The following is a 20448-nucleotide window of genomic DNA, read 5'->3' as shown; positions in this document are numbered from 1 at the left end:
CATAGAGCAGGGGTGGCCAATGGTGGCTCTCCAGATGTTTTTTGCCTACAACTCCCATTAGCCCCAGCCAGAATGGCCAATGGCTGGGGCTGATGGGAGTTGTAGGCAAAAAACATCTGGAAAGCTACTGTTGGCTACCCCTGCCGTAGAGTCCATTTTCCAAAGCAGCCATTTTCTCCAGGGGAGCAGATCTTTGCCAGCTGGAGATCAGTTGTAAAAGCGGGAGATCTCCAGCCCCACGAAGGCTGGCAAGTCTAAAAGCCCTGGCAGGCCACTCTCAAATGAAGTCATGCTTCTTGTCTTTTTGCTGCTTCCCAAACTATCTTTCCACCCTATTCCCAGTCAAATGTTGTGTCTCCTGATACAAGGGTGGGGCTGGATGCCTAGGGGAGAAGCCTAGAAGGAATAATAGCCATTGGACAAAGGATGGTGGTGGAGGAGGATTATCCAGCAAATGTAGCTGAGTGCCTTGGGGGTTGCTTTTTGGGCTGCCTGACCCAGCAGGAAGCAGGTGGTCAAAATCATGAATGATTAACTCTTAATGTTCTGCATCCTTAGATGGAAGGACAGCGCTGGAGCAGAGGGGGGGGGGGAATGTGTCACGGGCATTCCAATTAGTGCGTGTCTTTACACTGATTAACTAGAGCAGCTTGTCTGGTGGGAGAATCATTGCTGCACAGCCTCATCCTGTCTCTCTAGTTCAAAGAAGAGATAGGATTAGTGGCGGGGCGGGGGGGGGGGGGGGAAGAGGGAGAAGAGGAACGCTTCTTTCTCCTCCAGCTTCTATGAAGACAAAAAGGAAAGAATCCTAAATTTTATTCTGGCACCTGCCACATCCCAGCTTTGATATTTGGTTGCAAGGTGATTGAAACACAGCCTCTGTCTTCCCCACCCCAAATTAGAAGAACGGGGTGAAGCTACCTCAAGTCGCTCCTTGGGCTTTGAGCAACATGTGCTGGGAAAGAGCCAGGATCAACATGCCATGCCCCCTTTCACCCTCCTTCCCACAGTTCTAGCCTCTTCTTCCCTGCCCCCTTTCCTAGAAGAAATATGCTAGTCACCCCGGGTACAGTCAGTGATTAACCCCTTTCCCCTCCTACCCTACTTTCCTCTTCCCCGTCTGGGTATAAAAGTCGATTCTGCAACTGAGGCAAAGGAAAGCCCAGCCTGGCAGATGATGTCCCCTGCAGGTGGTAAGAGTCGTCTCTCCCTGGCCCCCAAGACTCCTGCAGCCCCCACCATCTCTTTCGGGGACTTGCTGGAGCAAGTGGGCAGCATGGGGCCTTTCCAGTTCTTCTCCGTGATCCTGCTTTCCCTGCCGGTCCTGCTGCTGGCCAGCCACAACCTGGTGCAGAATTTCAGTGCCGCCTCACCTGAGCACAAGTGCCATCTCTCGCCTTCCAGCAATGCCTCTGGCGGGTACCCCATGCCCCTTGACCAGAGTCAGCTCCCAGACAGGTGCCAGCGCTTTGTTCGCAGGGTGGTCCTTCATCCCAACGGCTCCCTGGACACGGGCCGAGGGGCAGAGACGGAGCCATGTCATGACGGCTGGCTGTACGACAACAGCACCTTTGCCTCCACCATCGTGACAGAGGTATGGATGGGAGACCAGACCACCACAGACCTGTTCACTCAAGCTGAACCATCACTAGCTAGGCAAATTTCTACTACTCAAATGCCTCTAGCAGCAGCCTGGTATTACTCAGCCCCACAGAATGGCAAGGAAGACCCCTTTCTAACTGCTGGCATTCACAGCCCCAGGCCATTGTGGTGTGGATCTGAGGTAGAAATGGAGACAGGGAGGAAGAGGAGGGGTCCTTGAACCCAGATGCTCATCCCTCAGCAGGGGACAGAAAAGGCAGCTATTGCAACTCCCCGGGCTAAAACAATGCCTTCTGTAAGGCAGCCTCTCACACTGATGCCTAGTCCTTGTATAGACAATGGGAAGGCAGCCTATTTCATGGGAATCTCTCCTCTCTGCCCACTTCCATTCCGTATCTCCCCTGAAGAAATAGCGGACTACTAATGCCTCAGTATCTTTTCCTTGTGGCTGCCGTCCCAACACTTTTCCATCTTTACCGTCTGCAGTGGGATTTGGTATGTAACCTGCAACCCCTCAAGAACCTGGCACAGTCTCTTTTCATGGCAGGCATGCTGGTAGGTGCATTCATCTTTGGAGACCTCTCAGACAGGTAAGTCGCTATCCAGGGAAGGGGCTTGGTGGGAAACCGGCTACCTTGTAAGCAAGAGATCTCCAGTTTAATCCCTGGCATCTCCAGTTAAAAGGAGTATGTGTTAAGAACCCTCCCTGAAACCAGGAGACAGGGCCAGTTCTAGAGGGGTGCAGAGGGGGGGCGCTTGTCCCGGGCACCGCCGGAGGCAGGGCACCAAATGGGGTATGGAGTCCATTCTATTTTATGGGCCTGTACAATAGAATGGACGTCATTTTTTTTAATTTTGCCCCCCCCCTCAAAAAACATGTCGATCCAGTCCTGCCTGGAGAGTGGCTGTCACAGAGTAGGTAATATAGACATTGACAGACCAATGGCTTGACTTGCTATAAGGCAGCTTCATATGTTCACCCTCCTCCAAGTCTCCCTTTCCTTGTGTCCTTAGCTGAATGATCCCCAAAAGCTCACCTTCTTAGTTAAGTCACCTCAACCCTATGACCATGAGTCATCATATTCTGAAAGGGAGGGTCCAAATTGCAGGATTACCTCATCCCCAACTCAAGACTGGGCAGCCCCCAGAGAAGTCCAAAGGGCTCAGTCAATTTATTCTCCCTCTCACTTCTGGCATCATCTCCCTTCCCTCCACCCAGGTCAGCATGAAAGGAGCAGCTTATATAATGCCACCACCAACTCTGTTCTCAGGGTTCCTGTCCCAATAGCACGGTAATAGGGTTCCAACAAGCAATACTGCATGAGTTGCTAGTTATTTTGTGATTAGTAAGATTACTGGGTTGACGGTCACTGATTGTGTTCTGTCGCTGGTTAGCTGCTGAAGCTGACCATCTGCTATCAAGTGAGGACCAGGGTGTGCTAGCCTCTAGATAGGACCTGGGGATCCCCTGGAATAACCACTCATTTCCAGATTACAGAGATCAGTTTCCCTGGAGAAAATGGTTTCTTTGGAGAGTGTGGTACTGTACCCCACTGAGGTCACTGTCTTCCCCAGGCTCCACCCCCAAATCTTCAGGCGTTTCCCAATGTGGATCTAGCAACCCCACACCACCCCATTCCCTGGCTGGCAGCCGGGGGCACCTGGCAATCCTAGATGAAAATCACTGGCTGCTGTTCATTTTTTGAGCTTTTGTAATTCACTGCTCATTTCTTTAAATACAGCCAATTAGTATCAGAAGAAGCGAGCGCCGGTGACTTATGAAAGCTCATCCCCTGCCACAAATGTTGTTAGTCTATATGGTGCTATAGAACTCTTGCTCTTTTCTGCTGCTGCAGACAGGCTAACACGGCTGCCCACCTTGACCTTGGTCATTTCTGGACCCCCCACCCCACCCATTTACCTCTCACAGTAAACAGTCCTCTACATCTCCCTCCAACACCATGTGCTGCTTGCAGGACAATCTCCATGAGTCATCTTCATTTTGTTCCTTCTACCCTCTGTGTGGAGCAGATTTGGGCGACGGCTGGTTCTCATCTGGTCCTTGCTGCTGGTCGCTGTCATGGGAAGTGGAGCTGCCATATCTGCCACTTTTGCTGCCTACTGTGTCTTTCGCTTCCTGAGCGGTGTAGGCATCTCTGGATTCCTGCTCAACTACATCTGCCTCAGTGAGTGTCCCCTGTAGGGTTGCCAAGTCCAATTCAAGACGTATCTGGGAACTTCGGGGGTGAAGCTAGACTTTGGGGGTAGAGCCAGGAGCAAGGTTGTGACAAGCAAAACTGAACTCCAAAGGGAGCTCTGGCCATCACATTTAAAGGGACCACACACAACTTAAATGCCTTCCCTCCATTGGAAATCATGAAGGATAGGGGCATTTTCTTTTGGGGCTCATAGAGTTGGACCCCCTGGTCCAATCCTTTTGAAACTTGATTCTCCGTTATACGCTATGGTATCCATAGGGAATAATGGAGTGCCCAGCAGACATTTCCCTCCCCCCCCCCCGCTTTCTGACGACCCTGAAGTGGGGGAGGGCCTCCAAATGGGGGTATCCCCTTCCCCCACCTGGGGATTGACAACCCTAGTCCCCTGGGCTGGGATAGGTTATGATGGCTGTGCCTCCAAAATGTGGAGTGGTGGCAAAGGCTGTGCTGTGCTTTTTTTGTAGCAGGAACTCATTTGCATATTAGGCTCCACTCCCCTGAGACAGCCAATCCTCCAAGAGCTTCTTAGGAGGGTGTGGCCTAATATGCAAAGGATATGCCCTAGTGCATGTTATTTGCCTTACAGTACATGTTCTCCTCCATGTGGCAGTTCCAGTCCAAACTAGGCCCTGGTGTGTTCCTAGCAGCTACTATCTGTGAGAGGATCAGAGTTGGGTCAGTGGAACACAGTCCCAGCTCCTGACAAAATGTGTCATCTAGTTTGTAATCTAAGTCCTGATTACAAAAAGGGCAAAAGTACATACACTGAGACTTAGACAATCACTGTATTTCAATATTGGGAGAGAAAGAAAGCACTGCTTGACAAGTGAAGTAATTGCCCGTATAAGTCCTTAAATATTGCAGAGGCACAGCCAGCAGTATTGTAAGGGAAGCGTTCTCTTAAACATTAACAATTTCCATGTAGCTGAATCTAATAATCAAAAGCCATGTAATACCTTCCATTAAGACCAACCAGCGTAATAAGAATCAGTGTGAAGCCTTTTGAGTTCTCTAGAGCTCTTCATCAGGATGGGTGTTAAATAAAAAATGAGGAGAATATACCACCCCACCCCCTCGGTTATTTACTGCTCAGTCTGATGAAGAGTTCTAGAGAACTCAAAAGCTTTTTGTGCTGATTTGTTATTTTGGTTGGTCTTAGTAAATGGCTTTTGCTTTAGATCAGACTGTCTACCTGGAACTAAAGGTGGCGTATCAATTAAGTAAACAAATAAATAGTTGGTTAGAAAAACAGGTACGCAAGCACAATATTAAGTCACAGATAATGAAAGAAATCATTTGACCCAGAGAGAACTCCAGTTTTTCTGGGTTACACCTCTAAGGATGTCAGTCACAGTTGCTGATGAAACATCAGGTCTCACAATGCCAAGATCATGGCCACACAACCTGGAAAATCTACAACAGCCAAAAGAAATCATGTGTCAACAAGAAAAATTCAACATTGTCTTCACAACGGCAATTCTGAAACCGGAGTCTGTGGGGTCTATGAGGATACTTCAGGGAATTCTTTGCAAAAACAGAGGGTAGGTCTCTGCCCATCTGGCTAATGTGATAATGGAGTCTGCTCATGTTTCAAGGAATGGGGGTGGGGACTTTCTGCCTCTTTGAAGGGCAGGAGCTCCTGGATCCACCCCCACAACCCACACTGAGCCTCCAAACTACCTCAGAGCACTGGTCCAAAAGCATACAGATTGCCTGTTCCATAAACATACAGATCCTCTAGCTCAGCCCGAAGTTCTCTGATTGGCTGAGAGTCATCAGGGAGGCATGGCCCTAAAGCAAGGCACTTCAGCTACTGAAATTATTTTCACTCTATTTTATAGTGCAAAGAATTTCAGCACATAGATATGCTTGGCATCCACAGACAATAACAGCCTATTGTGGTTCTCAACTGAATAAAGAAAGTTCAGGTTTTGGGTTCTCAGTGTTAAAGCTGCAGTACTGTAGTCCTAAGCTCTGCTCATGACCTGAGTTCGATCCCCAGTGGAAGCTGGGTTTTCAGGTAACCGGCTTGAGGTTGACTCAGCCTTCCATCCTTCCGAGGTTGGTAAAATGAATACCCAGCTTGCTGGGGGGAAAGCGTAGATGACTGGGGAAGGCAATGGCAAGCCACCCTGTAAGAAGTCTGCTGTGAAAACGTTGTGAAAGCAACGTCACCCCAGAGTCGGAAACAGGGGACCTTTCCTTTCCATCTTTTATTTCTACGAGCACCTCTGAAAGGTTTCGCAGGCCCCTTCTCACCCCTGTACAGCCGGTCCCCTAGCTACATTTTATGAGCCAGTTAGGAGGACGTTTTTTGCTGTGCAATGTCCCTTCCAACGCTCTGTGTGTGTGTGTGAGAGAGAGCGAGAGAAATGCCATCAGGTGGCAGCTGACTTATGGCAACTGCACAGGGCAGGGGTCCCAAATATGGTGCCATTGGATGCCATGGTGCCCACTGACACCTTTTCTGGTGCCTGCCAAGTGTTTTTAGGAAGTAGGTGGGACCAGGTAAGGCTTCTGATTGGCCACTGGAGATTTGATTGGCTGTGCAGATTTTTTTTAAATGTTGCTTTGGCAATAGCTGCCGTCACAGCACAAGGATCTTCACTGTGTGACTGAAGTTTAAGCTGTGGCAATCTTCTTTCTCCTGCTGCAGACCAGGCTGACTGAGGTAGTGGGACTTTTGCAATGGGCAATACAGGAGCCCATGCTCTGTGACCTTTTGCTCCCTAGGCTGTACATGCTAAACCTTTTCCAGAAGAAATAAAGTAACATGTTAAAAGAGAAAATGAAATGGATTACAGTAGCATACAAATTACCTGCCCTCTGTTTCATCATCACAACAACCCTGCAAACCCATCTAGGATGAGAGAGAGCACACATGTATGTCATGGCAGTGTGAAAATTTAAACCCTGGTCTCCCAAATCATAGCCCAACCCTCTTATCAGTACACTGTGCTGAACTTGTTGTCTTGCCTATTTCTTTTGTTTGGCTCTAGTTTCCAGTCAGTCTTTAGTGAGCTTAGAAGGGTGTAGTACACTGTGAACAAAACCACATTTCTCTTCTGCTCTCGGACTTTTAAAGACCCATGGGTTCTATTTTCAGCAAGAGAGAGACCTGTGAGTAAAAATTACTTTTCATATTTTAAAAGGGAGATTGTTATTTTTTCCTTCTTTGACCCTGAAGCTTAAAGTGCTCATGATATCTCCTTTGCTCAGTACCGCCTGATCTAATTAAATCTGCAGTATATCCCATGCAGGATGCAGAGAAGAGGCCAGGGCCGGCCCTCCCACTAGGCAAACTAGGTGATTGCCTAGGGCACTGGCCTTCTGGGGTCACTGAATTGGGCACCCCTCATGTGACTTGGTGATGTTATCAATGCGGGGGTGGAGGCACCAGAAGTTAGCCTTGCCAGTGAGTCTAGGGCCAACCCTGGGTGACGTCTTAATGTCTTGACCTGAAACATCTCTCCCCCCTTTAAATAAATATCCAGTTAGCTGAAGAGTTCTAGAGAACTCAGTCAGTTGTGCATTATTTGGAGATATTTGGTTGACCCTAATAAAAGAATATACATCTCCTCCTGCCTTGGAAAGGCTGAATCTACTGAAAGGAATTCAATCCAATGTTTGTCTAGTGTGCTCTGAAAGACTTCTATGCAGCAAGATTCTCCACCCCCTAAGAGTTTGTCATGTCACCCTTTATAAGTCAATGTCTCTTTCTTCCTCTTTCCTCAGGTCTGGAGTGGGTGCCCACCCGACACCGAGCCATAGTGATCGCCACACAGAGTTACTGCAGCACGGCAGGACAGGTGTTGCTGGCCGGCCTAGCCTATGGCATTCGTGACTGGCGCTGGTTGCAGCTTGCCATCTCTGCTCCCTTCTTCTGCTTCTTTGCCTACTCCTGGTGAGTCTCCATACCAGCAAAAACAGGAAAAGGATCTTCTTGTTCAAGATTTCCCCCCCCCCTTTCCTGCCTAAGCTTACAGACCACATAATGCTTTATGGAAGATCTTTGTGACTATACATCCTATGGGAGCCTTTTTGCTGATGCTTCTGAGGCAGGCAGGGACTTCCTTGTGGCCAAAGAGGCTCTTTGGCCAATGTCAAACAGAGTCTTCAACCTCCTCAGGTGGTTCCCGGAATCCGCACGGTGGCTCCTCGCCAACAATAAACACGAGGCTGCTTTGTGTAACCTGAAACGCGTAGCCAGGATTAATGGGAGGGCAGCCGCAGGAGACACAGTGTTCCTGGAGGTGAGTGGAGCTCCCAGTGGTCTGTGCTTGCTCCATGGCTCAGCTCCAGCAGCTGGACTGGCAGGTAGGCAAAGGTGGTCTCTCGAGCACAGGTAGAGGGTTGGTCAGTCCAGGTGGCATGATTCAGTATCTTCTCTCCATTGCATCTCTGGGGGAGTCAGTCACAGTCCCACTGTCTACAATAGGCCTTTGGACCTTCTTTCCATGTTTTCCCTCCTAGATGTTGGAGACTCAGGTGGGAAGCAACACCTCAGGGAAGGGTACCCACTCCTGCTTGGACCTCTTTCGAACGCCTGCCCTGAGACGTATCAGTTGTTGCCTCATGTTCATCAGGTACCATGTACAACCAGGAAACTCTGAAAATGCCTGCGGGTTTACCTGCATGTGTGAGGGAAAAGGTGTGGAGAAAAAAGGATAAGGATGCAGAAAGAAAGGGATGAGCCATCTTCTTTCTTGTCATTAATTTCCATACCCAGTGAATTCTATGATGATATAGTGACCCCTACCTCATCTGAGGGTGGTTTTGTTTTGGTGTTTTTGCAAATGATGTGGGGGCAGCCATTTTATTATTAGATAATCCTCAAATATCCCCCTTCCAGTTTTATATGTCATAGCTTCCCTTTTCATTTCCCTTTATATCCTAGAAGAACTGCCTGAGGATGTAATGATGGCCACAAGCATAGATAGTATTAAAAGATTAGATTAATGGAAGATAGGTCTTATCTGTGGCTGGCTGGTAGCCATGGGAACTAACGGGAACCTTCACATTCAATGGCAGTAAACCTCTGAAGGCCCTGACCTGGGTAGCCCAGCACGGTCAGCCTTGGTTAGCACTTGGATGGGAGACCACTCCATGCTATACAAAGGCAGGCAATGGCAAACCATCTCTCTTGCAGGATCGCTATAAATTGGCTGTGCCTTGCCAGCATTTGACACACACAAACCTTTGAATACCAGTGCCATGATCTGTTGTGTCTCTATGACCTCCAGGGTAATTGGTTGGCCACTCTGTGAGACAGGATGCTGTAGTAGATGGACCACTGATTCAGGAGGGCCCTTCTTATGTTCTTATGCTAATATCTGAAACTTCTCCCAGTGCTCTTATCCTTCTTTGAGAAGGTGAACAAGGATGTAGAAGAGGGTTTTTGACTGGATATTGTATACTCAGACTTCCACAAGGCTTTTGAAAAGGTACCACATGAAAGATTTCCTGAGTAAGCTTAGCAAATATGGGATAAGAGGAACTCATCTGCATCAGAGCGATGGTCCCTCTAGTCCAGCAACCTGTTTCAGAGAGCAGCCAACCAGTTACCCTGAGGGCCAGTAAACAGTTCTTATTGTATAATTTTGTTTTGTAAGTTTGTTGATAGTGAATATGTACTTATCTAAGCAAATAGATAAAGCATTGATCAAGCATATATATCTCTCTCTGTCTCTCTCTGTGATATAGCTATTTTTTCATAAAAGAACTATATTGATAATAGAACAATAGACAGTAGAACCTTTAAGACCAACAAAGTTTTATTCAGAATGTAAGCTTTCGTGCGCTAGAAACACACTCATCAATCTGATGAAGTGTGCTTCTAGCACATGAAAGCTTACATTCTGAATAAAAATTAATTTTAAAAAAGCTTATACCCTGAATAAAACTTTGTTAGTCTTAAAGGTGCAGCTTGATTCCTGCTTTGTTCTACTGTTTCAGACCAACACAGCTGCCCACCTGGATCTATCTGTATTGATAACAGTAATAAGTGGGGGAAGCAGGAGCTACGGGGTGATAACAAATAACAAATGGAGGGAGCAGAAGCTATAGGGTGATAAATTCCGCAATTTAATTATTCATTGAATTCACTTCATTGGACGCCCCTGAATTCTACTTTGAGGGGCCATGGCTCAGTGGTAGAATCCAAGGTACTGCCATGTAGGGGAAGGTCTGCGGCTCACTGGAGGTGCCTCTGCTTTGCATGCAGAAGATCCCAGGTTCATCTCCAGTGAAAATCGTCAGGTAGTAGGTGATATGACAGATCTCTACCTGAGACCCTGGAGAACTGCCGCCAGTGTGAATAGATGGTACCAAAATTGTGTGAATCAATGGCCTGATTCAGTATAAGCCAGCTTCACATGTATACTATTAAGGGTGAAGGAGAAAAAGTTCTCTCTGTCCACTTTCTCCAGCCCAAGCATGTTAATCAACATTTATCATGCCCCCATTGGTAGACTTCCCTCACCCCTGAACTGAAACAACCCAGAACCTTTCACCTATTCTTAGTTTATGCATAGAGCATAGGTAAATCTTCAGGTGCTATGAAATTTGTCTGGGTTGTTCTAGTTAGGGAAGACTGCTTGTGCTTTCCCCTCACCTGACTAACCCTCTTTCTTTTCAGCTTCTCCATTAACATGGCATACTTCGGCCTCGCCATGGACCTCTCAGTGTTTGGCCTGGACATCTTCTTGATGCAGTTGTTCTTTGGATCAATAGATGTGCTGGCCAAGATGGGCTGCACCCTGATGCTGACTTATTTTGGCCGTCGCATCATCCAAGCTGTTTCCCTTGTTTTAGCTGGGATTTTCCTGTTGGTCACACTCCCTGTGCCTCCTGGTAAGAAGCAACCCACAGAAGTAGTAGCAGGGGAGCCCTCTTTTGATGAGCATCTTGGGATGAATACACCCTCTAAGCTGTGAAGTCTTGTGAGCAAAAATTCTACTTTGTGAGCTACTGCATAAATTACTTTGCTCTGGGGCCATTTCTCCTGAATTAAGACAAAAACTGCGAGCTAGCTCACACCAACTCAGCTTAGAGGGAACACTGGGACAGCTATCTGATCTTGATGTCTTCCACAACAGTGCCCTCTGAAAAGACCTGGAAATCCCCAGCCCTGCTTGAACTTGAAGACGGAGCTTTTGCAGATCATCTTAGGACACTCCATAGGTTCACAAGCACACTTTGCAAAAGACCACATACATCAGTGTTAGAAGAGATTTTTTTTAAAAAAGCAAATTTCCAACCCTTGTGTACTACATGGTGGAACCCGAAAGGGATTAGGGCTTCAGGATCCTTGACAGGTCCTTGCCCAGTGGCAGAAGAAATTATGCAAATACACAGGGCCAGTGTCAACATACCCTGAGGTGGGGCAGCTGCCAAGGCCTAGGGTTCCTGGCAGGGCCCGCTGCCACTGATGTCTCTGCACACTCACTTGCTAGTACTCCACTATCAATCCTCCCTGCTGCATGCACTGCTGAATGCTACTGGGAAAAGAGCTGCAGGCAGCTGTGAACAATGGTGATGGGTGGGAAGGATGGAAAACATGCAGGGACCTGGTGGCAGCCAGAAGATTAAGGTGGGTGGCTTGGGAATTCTCTGCCAGGGGCTCCAAAGCTTGGAACTATCTCTGCAAAGACATACACTAATCAAGCAGGGCTGGGGATTTCCAGGTCTTTTCAGAGGGCACTGTTGTGGCAGACATCAAGATCAAATAGCTGTCCCAATGTTCCCCCTAAGCTGAGTTTGTGTGAGCTAGCTCGCAGTTTTTTAGCCCCCAGCTCACACAGCATGACTAATCCAGTTTGGAGAAACATGCTTTTATTGGTGTCCAATATGAATTGTCCTGTTCCTGAAAGTCTGTGTTCTCCCCATCCCATCCAGGGCACAGAGCTTCCCCATCCTGGTGAGCAGTTCATTTGTGAGTCAGGGAGGCGGTTGGGGGCATTCCCACCTTGAGCAGTTTTTTCTGTTTATTTCTAGAGATGCTGTTGGTTCGGATGGCCTTGGTGGTGCTGGGGAAGGGGTGCCTGCAGCCTCCTCATGTGTTTGTATCTCTATGGAGGTGAACTGTTCCCAACAGTCATCAGGTAAGCTCAGACCTGGAAAAGGATGTCCTACAAGTACACAACCTGCACTAGAGAGAGCTGCAAAGGGCCCTTTCAAAGCTGTGCTTCTTCCTTTCAGAACTGGCCCGCTTCCATGCTTTTCCTTGGAATCCACACAATGTTGTCCTCCATTCATCCACTTCCCAATGTTTTCCAGACCTGCTTTGGCACAATCTTTTCCTGCATGATTGCTGTCCAAGGGGGTTTCATCCTCTTTGGATGGGAAGGTGTGCATTTTTTGACCTCTTCGCTACATTGGTGCTGTTTTGCTGCCATCATCCCCTTGTCGCTACCATTCCTGCTTCCTAGAACCACCAATATAGAAATTACCTGTTTAAGAAATAGGGGGCGAAGCAGCATTGGGGAGAAGAAATGGCAACTACAAGGGGTAATCAAGGGAAGTAGATAAAATCTTCCTGTGTGGATGCTCTGTTGCAAAAACTTCAACTAGGGGAATCATCATGTAGAAGCAAATATGATCTCAAGATTACTCTTTCACTGGTCTAATCTCATCTAGGTCTCCAACCGTTTTCTCCAACTCAGTCATGATTTTTCTATTTTGTAAAAGCACTTTGAGAGAGAACATGAAAGATTCTGTATTATGTTTAGGAAATCGTCAAGGTAACTTGGGAGTAATTTGGGTAATCAGAAAGAAGTGAACACTAGTCAAATTCTGGGAGAGAACTGAGTGTCACATACTAAGTGTCCAAGCGCAGCTGTTCCCCAGACTGGCAGGAGTGAGCTTCAACTTGCTGCATCCTGGTTGCCCAGCATCTCTGACTGCAGCTGCCTTAAAACCCAAGAGAGTTCCACTCAGGCTTTTGGACATTTTGTCTGTAACCTATGGAGAGCCACAGCAGTGTCCACCTCAAACCCAGAGCTCTTCAAGCTACATGAGGAAAAAAAATTAGACTAGGACTCCACCGTGTGGGACATCCCAAAAGGTGATCAACTCACCTCAGTGCCTCACTTCTTAACTACACAATACTTCAAGCCATTTGTAGAGAGAGAAGCAAGGGGACATTTAATGAATTTCGATGAAGCAGAATAAAACTCCTGCTAAAGGCCTTCTGTCTTCTGGCACACACTGTGGATGAGGTTTCCTCAAGTTTAAGCCTGTGCCTATGCCACATTTTGATCCCAGATAGTAAAGGATTCAGGAGTTATCACAAGTTAAAATCATTATCATGCAGTAAGTGCTAATATACATTTCAACCCAGTGGATCCTTAGCTTGGACTTAGCAGGCAAGAAGGGGTGGTTCTGGTACCACCTGATGAAGAAGGAAACAGTTCAACTCAGCTTTTGAAAATATGGATTATCTCCAGGCAACCAGTGTGGAGTAGTATCTAGAGTGCTGAACAAGGATAAGAACAAGGAGACCCAGGTTCAAATCTCCACTCTGTCATGGAAGTTTCTTAGCTGACTTTCAGTCAGCCAGTCATACTCTCTCAGCTTAAGCTGCCTGACAGGATTGTAGTGAGATTAAAATGGAAGAAGAAGAGGAGGAGGAGACTGACCTTCCCTCGGAGTCTCAGAGTGGCTTACCGTCTCCATTCCCTTCCCATCCCACAACAGAAACTCTGTAAGGTAGGTGGGGCTGAGAGAGCTCTTTCAAGAACTGCTCGAGAGAGCAGCTCTGAGAGAACTGTGACTCACCCAGGGTCACTCAGCAGCTACATGTGCAGAAGTGGGAGAATCAAACCCGATTCTCCCAAATTAGAGTCCTTGTACTTAACCACTACACCAAACCGGTTCTCCTGGAAAATAGAGGAGTGGAGAATGATGTAAGTTGCTTTAGATCCCCATTGGGAAGAAAGGCAGGGCATAAATAAAGTAACGCCCTGAGCCTGTTCTATGGGAAGGGCAGGCTAAAAATAGAATAAAATAAGTAAACAAACAAACAAATGGAACTTTCCAGCTCAATCTTTTAACATTGTAGCGTAGTGGTTAGGATGTCTGACTAGGATCTGGGAGAAGAGGTTCTAATACCTAGTCTACCACAATAGCTCACTGGGTGACCTTGGGCCAATCATTTTTTTCCAGTGTAATCTATCATACTGAGTAGTTGTTGTGAAGAGAAAAAGGAGAAGAGAAAGTAGTGGGCAGCTGCTTTGAATCTTCATTGGGAGAAAAGTAGGGTGCAAAAAAATATATCCTTAAGAAGGATATAGACACGCTGGAACTGGTCCAGAGGAGGGTGACAAAGATGGTGAGGGGTCTGGAGCAGTGTTCCCTCTAAGCTGAGTTAGTGTGAGCTTGCTCACAGATTTTTAGCCTCTAGCTCACAGATTTTTGTCTTAGCTCAGGAAGAATGACCCCAGAGCACAATAATTTTTGCAGTAACTCACAACTTTAATGCCAGTAGCTCACAAAGTAGAATTTTTGCTCACAAGACTCTGCAGCTTAGAGGGAACATTGGTCTGGAGACCAAGTCCTATGAAGAAAGGTTGAATGAGCTGGGTGTGTTTAACCTGGAAAGGAGGTGGCTGAGAGGTGATATGATCACCATCTTCAAGTACTTGAAAGGCTGTCATATAGAGGAGGGTGTGGAATTGTTTTCTGTGGCCCCCAGAAGGTAGGACCAGAACTAATGGGTTGAAATTAAATCAAAAGAGTTTCCATCTCAACATTAGGAAGAATTTCCTGACCATTAGAGTGGTTCCTCAGTGGAACAGGCTCCCTTAGGAGGTGGTGGGCTCTCCTTCCTTGGATGTTTTTAAACAGGCTAGATGGCTGTCTGGCAGCAATGAAGATCCTGTGGATTTAGGGGAAGGTATTTGTGAGTTTCCTGCATTGTGCAGGGGTTGGACTAGATGACCCTGGAGGTGCCTTCCAACTCTATGATTCTATGAAATAAAGAAGTTAGTTCTGATTTTAGTCTGATGGCTACTTTCAGAGGAACCCCAGAATGTTGCAAAAGTATTAGCAGGTACCAGTGTGGTAGTGGAAAAATTGCCCTAGGACCTGAGATATCTGGCTGAGAATTCCCCGTCAACCATGAAACTGAGTGGCTGACCCTGAGCCAGCTATTCTCTCACACACAGCTGTCGAGAGGACAAAAACCAAGGAAGGGAGAGCCACATATGCTGCCCTGAACTCCTTATGAAGGGCAGGATAAAAATGCAACACAGACAGACACCAGGGCCCAGGGAGAAGTGGGTGTTCTGTGAGGATTTTAATCCAGTTTTCTTGGCAGGCAAACAGGCACCAGCTTCGTTACAGCGATGTCACGTCTGGGGGGCATTGTGGCCCCGGTGGTGCAGATGGCTGGTAGTTACCAGCCCTCTCTGTCTCTGGTGATCTTTGGCATTACTCCCATCATCTCGGGCATTTCTGCAATCTTCCTTCCAGAAATGCTCCAGGTCCCCCTCATGGACACCATTGAACAAGTCGAAGAAAGGTAGGTTTGTTTCTCCAAACTGTGGGATGGAAAGTCTACTGCTTCCCAGTCAGTCTTAAGGGTCAGCAGTGAAAAGTGGCATCAGACTCCATGCAGTACAGCTCAAGATTACTGTTGCCCATTCTTATCTCCCTAGAGGCTGAAATTTGTGCCCCTCCCCTGCCCAAAACAGCAAGAGTGAACAGAAAAGTCAATGGTTTTGTCAAAACACCAGTTAGTGGATATGACAACATCTGTCATCTGGGCCAAGTAGCATCTCAAAATAGAGAAGGGGAAACTTCAGCTTACACAGATCTTTTCCACGGGAAGGGGGGGAAAAGTGAAAAATAATGTATATTGGGAGAAAAATTCCTAACCATTTGGTCTGCCATCTGCCTGGAGAAAAAAAGTCCTGGCCCTTTAACAGAAGCTTACTAGGATGTTATTTATTGATGCTACTTACCACGAAAAGCTTCAGCTACCCATTTTCATGGATTAAGCCTCTATTAAAGAGACAGAACATTTTTATCCAGGACTGTTGACAACCCTAATTCTCGGGGGAGAAGAAGGGTATCTATAGTCACCATCCATGAGAACTAAATGGAACTTCTGTGTTCAGAGGCAGTATGGTCTGAATGCCGCTTCCTGGGGGATAAACAAGAGGGCAGTTGCCTTCATTTTCTTCTTATAGGTTTCTCAGTCACTACTGTAAACAAGATGCTAAAGTAAATACAATGCCTCATCTAAGCCAGTAAGGCTTTTCTTGTGTTCTTTCAACAACAGTCTTAAATGGCTTTAATGTTATGCCTGGTGCTCCAGATGTTACAAAGCCAGACCTTAACATTTATCCATCTCTCCTGTGGTTTCAATAATGGAAGTGAATTACTTGATTTGTCTGCAGTTGGGTATAGTGGTAAGGGTGTCAGATTAGGGTCTTGGAGACCCAGGTTCAAGTCTACTCTGCCAAGAAAGCTCAGTGGGTGACCTTCTGCAAGCCACACTCTCTCAGCTTAACCTACCTCATGGGAGCTGTTGCGAAGATACAAATGGAGGACGAAACAATGATGTGAACACATGAACATATGAAGCTGCCTTATACTGAATCAGACCCTTGGTCCATCAAAGTCAGTATTGTCCACTCAGAATGGCAGCGGCTCTCCAGGGTCTCAAGCTGAGGTTTTTCATGCCTATTTGCCTGGACCCTTTTTAGTTGGAGATGCTGGGGATTGAACCTGGGACCTTCTGCTTTCCAAGCAGATGCTCGACCACTGAGTCACTGCCCCTCCCCTAAATGTAAGTAGCTTTGAGTTCCAATTTGGGTATACATTAAGTAAATAGCCATGCTGATAAGTTGTGATAGTTTCAGTCATTTTAAAAATCCAGTTGAACCCCAAATAATGTTGGCAATTGCCTGGCAGGTCTGCTAACTCTGGCTTTGTGAAGTTCCTAGAGATCTGATGCCTAGGGAGGGAGCTGAGGAGAGGTGTGATGCCGTAGAGCAGGGGTGGGGAACCTTTTTTCTGCCAAGGGCCATATGGGTATTTATAACATCATTTGCGGGCCATAAAAAATTATCAACTTAAAAAACAGTGCTCCACCGAGGGAGAATGATTCAGACCAGCAAAATTAATGCAAATAATTTTTTTTTTTCTATTTGAAGTCATGTGGGGAGAGCCTAAGCTGGCACACACACACACACCCGGCCCACCACCCTAGGCAAATGCATAGAGTTTCCAGCAGAAACTCAGTAGCATGTTAGACCACTTCCCCTAATATTAGCACATTAGGTCACACACTCATTAGCATATTAGGCCACACCATCTGGGATAATCAAGTGCAAACTGCATTGTCTGTGACAGTAACTTTTCCAGGCCCTGCCTCAATTCTGGTCAGCCAGCCAGGCCCCAGGGAGGCTGCTGCACAGTACACCAGGGCCATGCTATCTCTGCCTAGCCCGGGGGAGGCTGCTGCACAGCATGGCTGGGCCTCATGATCCTTGCTGGCCAGCCAGGCCCCAGGGAGGCTGTCACATGGCTCGGTTCGGCCCAGCAATCCTGGAGGGCCACACCAAGTAACCTCGAAGGCTGTATATGGCCCTCGGGATGGAGGTTCCCCATCCCTGCTGTAGTCTGAATCTGCAATTTCCTTCAGTGGAACAAATTTCTATAGTGCATAAACCTGGGAGAATGCCAGGCCCTGCTCTAAGGTTGGTAACCCTACCCTGGAGAAAAATGTCCTGTCTCTTAATAGAGGCTTAATGGGATGTTATTACCTCCATGCCATGAAAAGCTTCAACTGCCTATTTCCACACATTAAGCCTTTCTGAAAGGGACAGGACATTTTTCTCCAGGCCCATTGGCAGCTCTAATTCCAAAACATGTATTTGCACTTTATAGAGTCTTTAGTTCAAATCAAATGCAGCCCCTTACCTATCCAGTACTGTTGTTTCTGCAGGACCAACATAGCTGCTTTGAGCTCTGCTTTGGCAATTTCAGAATGTTGCATTAACTGCTTTTCTGTACTCTGTTTTAAAATCTATTATCCCTTTCTCCCTCCCCCGCTTTTAATGTTCTTCCATCTGCCAAAGAGCCCGAGGTCTGCTAAAGTGCAGTTCCCTTTCAATGAGGTTGCATTTCCCCTCTCCACTTTTGTTCTCTGTTCTTCCACCAATTAGATGTCTTGCTTTTAACACCAGTTAATGTATTGTATTCTAGAGCCAGCTGGAAATCTAAAGCCATCCTAGAAGAGAAGCCAGGGAAGATCATGGTTCATGTCATCCGGTCGACCCACTTCTGAGCCTCAGCTGGACATGGAATAGGATCTCTTTTGTGGGTCCATTGGCACCTAAGCTAGGACAGGTGAACACCCTTGGACTTGGGGCTCAGTGCTCTTTGAAGGTGGACTGTGCAGCCTCTCGAGTGAGCCAGACAGGCTACAGAAGAGGTGAACATCTGGATCCCAGAGAGGGAAAGCCTAATGAGATTCCATTCTCTGATCCAAACCCTTTGTCAGCTTCAAAGACAAAAAGGCAGAAAGGAGACTTGCATACTTCTTGTTAAAACTAGTCTTGTCCTGACTTGATTCAAGAAAGTTCTCCTTCTTGGTCGCTAAACCACCTGTTCTGTTGTTTGTGTGGTAGAATTCAGAGATAACACCGCCTGTGAAAAGCACCAAGACACTAGGATGTGCTTTGTCTTGTTTGTGATAACAAAGACTCCTGTGACACCCGAAAGACTGCACAAATACATTGTGGCATAACCTTTTGTGAGCCAGAGTCCACATATCACAGGCATGAAAACATTTGTTCTCATGGGGACATAAGAGACTGATGAGATGGTGGGAGCTACTGAAGCAAAACTGATACAAGAATTCCTGGGGGTAATTTCCCAGGATTCCGCCTGTGGGTTGAATCTTCTGCATAAAAGCAGGCTGCTACTTCTGAGAAGTCCAGGAATACAAGCAATGAGCCTCTTCTGGCCTAGCTTGCCAGCGTGGTGAATGTATATAACTGCGCACAGGCTCTGCTGATGGATTTAGTCTTGAACATTTTATTTATTTGGCGTCTGTACTAAGCAGTCTTCAGCAAATGTATTGTTATGCTTATTATCTGATGGAAGTCCAAAGTTCTTGGACAGGGGAAGACACTTTTGAATCCCTACTCTAGGTGTCAGTTAAGGATAGGGTTGCCAATCCCCAGGTGGGGACAGGGGATCCCCCTGTTTGGCGGCCCTCCCCTCACTTCAGGGTCATCAGAAAGTGTGTGTGTGTGGGGGGGGGAATGTCTGCTGGACACTCCATTATTCCCTATGGAGACCGATTCCCATAGAGTATAATAGAGAATTGATCTGTGAGTATCTGGGGCTCTGGGGGAGCTGTTTTGTGAGGAAGAGGCACCACATTTTCAGCATAGCATCCTATGGCTCTCATCAAAACAACCTCCATGTTTCAAAAAGACTGGACCAGGGAATCCAATTCTATGAGCCCCAAAAGAAGGTGCCCCTATCCTTCATTATTTCCAATGGAGGGAAGGCATTTAAAAGGTGTGCGGTACCTTTAAATGTGATGGCCAGAACTCCCTTTGGAGTTCAACTATGCTTGTCACAACCTTGCTCCTGGCTCCACCCTCCAAGTCCCCAGATATTTCTTGAATTGGACTTGGCATCCCTAGAAGGAATATCGGAATCAGGGGAGCTGAGTAAGTTCACAAAGCGCCAAGTAGCTTCCAGAATTTAGCCCTGTTCCTTTGTCTCAGTAGGAGCTGCTGTCTGGAAGGCAATACTTCCAAGAAGGGTGGCCCCAGAAGGCACCGGCTGATGTCAAAGGATATCAACCAGGGACAGCTTTAATACAATTCTATTATGAGGATTTTTGTAAATCCTCTGGGAGCTATAAAGTGAGAAATGCATTTTTAAATAGTCAATAAACTAAAAAGTAAAATTTTAGCAATTTGTCATTAGGAAGGTCGTTTCCTATAAACATGTCATTTGGCCTATCTGTGTAAGGTGTGTTATAAATGAACTCTCCTTTATGAACTCAACAAACATTTTGGCTGGAGAAGCAAATGGTTTTGACCAGGGGTGGCCAAATTGTGGCTCGGGAGCCTCATGTGGCTCTTTTATACATATTGTGTGGCTCTCAAGCCCCACTGCCCCGTCAGCCAGCTTGGAGAAGGCATTTCTCTCTTTAAATCTCTTCTCCAAGCCAAGCGAGCCAGCAGAATGCATTTAAAGTTGCTTTCTTTCCACCTGCCCCTATTTGTTTTCCTTCCTTCCTGTCTTGCGGCTGTCAAACATCTGACGTTTATTCTATATGGCTCTTATGTTAAGCAAGTTTGAACACCCCTGTTTTTGTCCATTATTTACTGATAAGTTAATGTACTCTAAAGTTGTCATTTGGGAAAGCTAAAACTATTGCAGAAGCTCAGGAATGCTGGTGGGATGCATCTTTCATTGGTTTGGTAAAAATGTGTTATACGGTATATCTTTAAAATTACCAGGTTAGGAGTTTTAATTTTACTTACTAGAAAATGTAGGCAAGCTTTAGTGTATATTGTGCTTCTGAATCCAGTTTAGGGAAAGAATGTACGGATGCTAACTTTTAAACTGGTCCCTCTCTGTGTCCGCTCAA

General features: G+C 46.7%; 1 protein-coding gene and 1 pseudogene across 1 annotated transcript in view; both read left to right on the top strand.

Annotated features, from left to right (window-relative positions):
• The first annotated feature begins 1174 nt into the window (after nt 1-1174).
• Nucleotides 1175-18710, top strand: LOC132581441 (solute carrier family 22 member 6-B-like; annotated as a pseudogene).
• Nucleotides 18711-18714: 4 nt separating this feature from the next.
• Nucleotides 18715-20448, top strand: part of EHD1 (EH domain containing 1) — a 154118-nt gene continuing 152384 nt past the window's right edge. Inside the window, exon 1 of the mRNA XM_060252703.1 lies at nt 18715-18725. The gene's annotated coding sequence lies outside the window, so the exon portion shown is untranslated. The remainder of the gene's footprint in view (nt 18726-20448) is intronic.

This window comes from Heteronotia binoei, chromosome 1 (assembly GCF_032191835.1).
Source record: "Heteronotia binoei isolate CCM8104 ecotype False Entrance Well chromosome 1, APGP_CSIRO_Hbin_v1, whole genome shotgun sequence".
NCBI classification, from domain to species: Eukaryota; Metazoa; Chordata; class Lepidosauria; order Squamata; family Gekkonidae; genus Heteronotia; species Heteronotia binoei.
The sequence above is the reverse complement of the archived record's forward strand: the minus strand, read 5'-3'. Positions and strand labels throughout refer to the sequence as shown.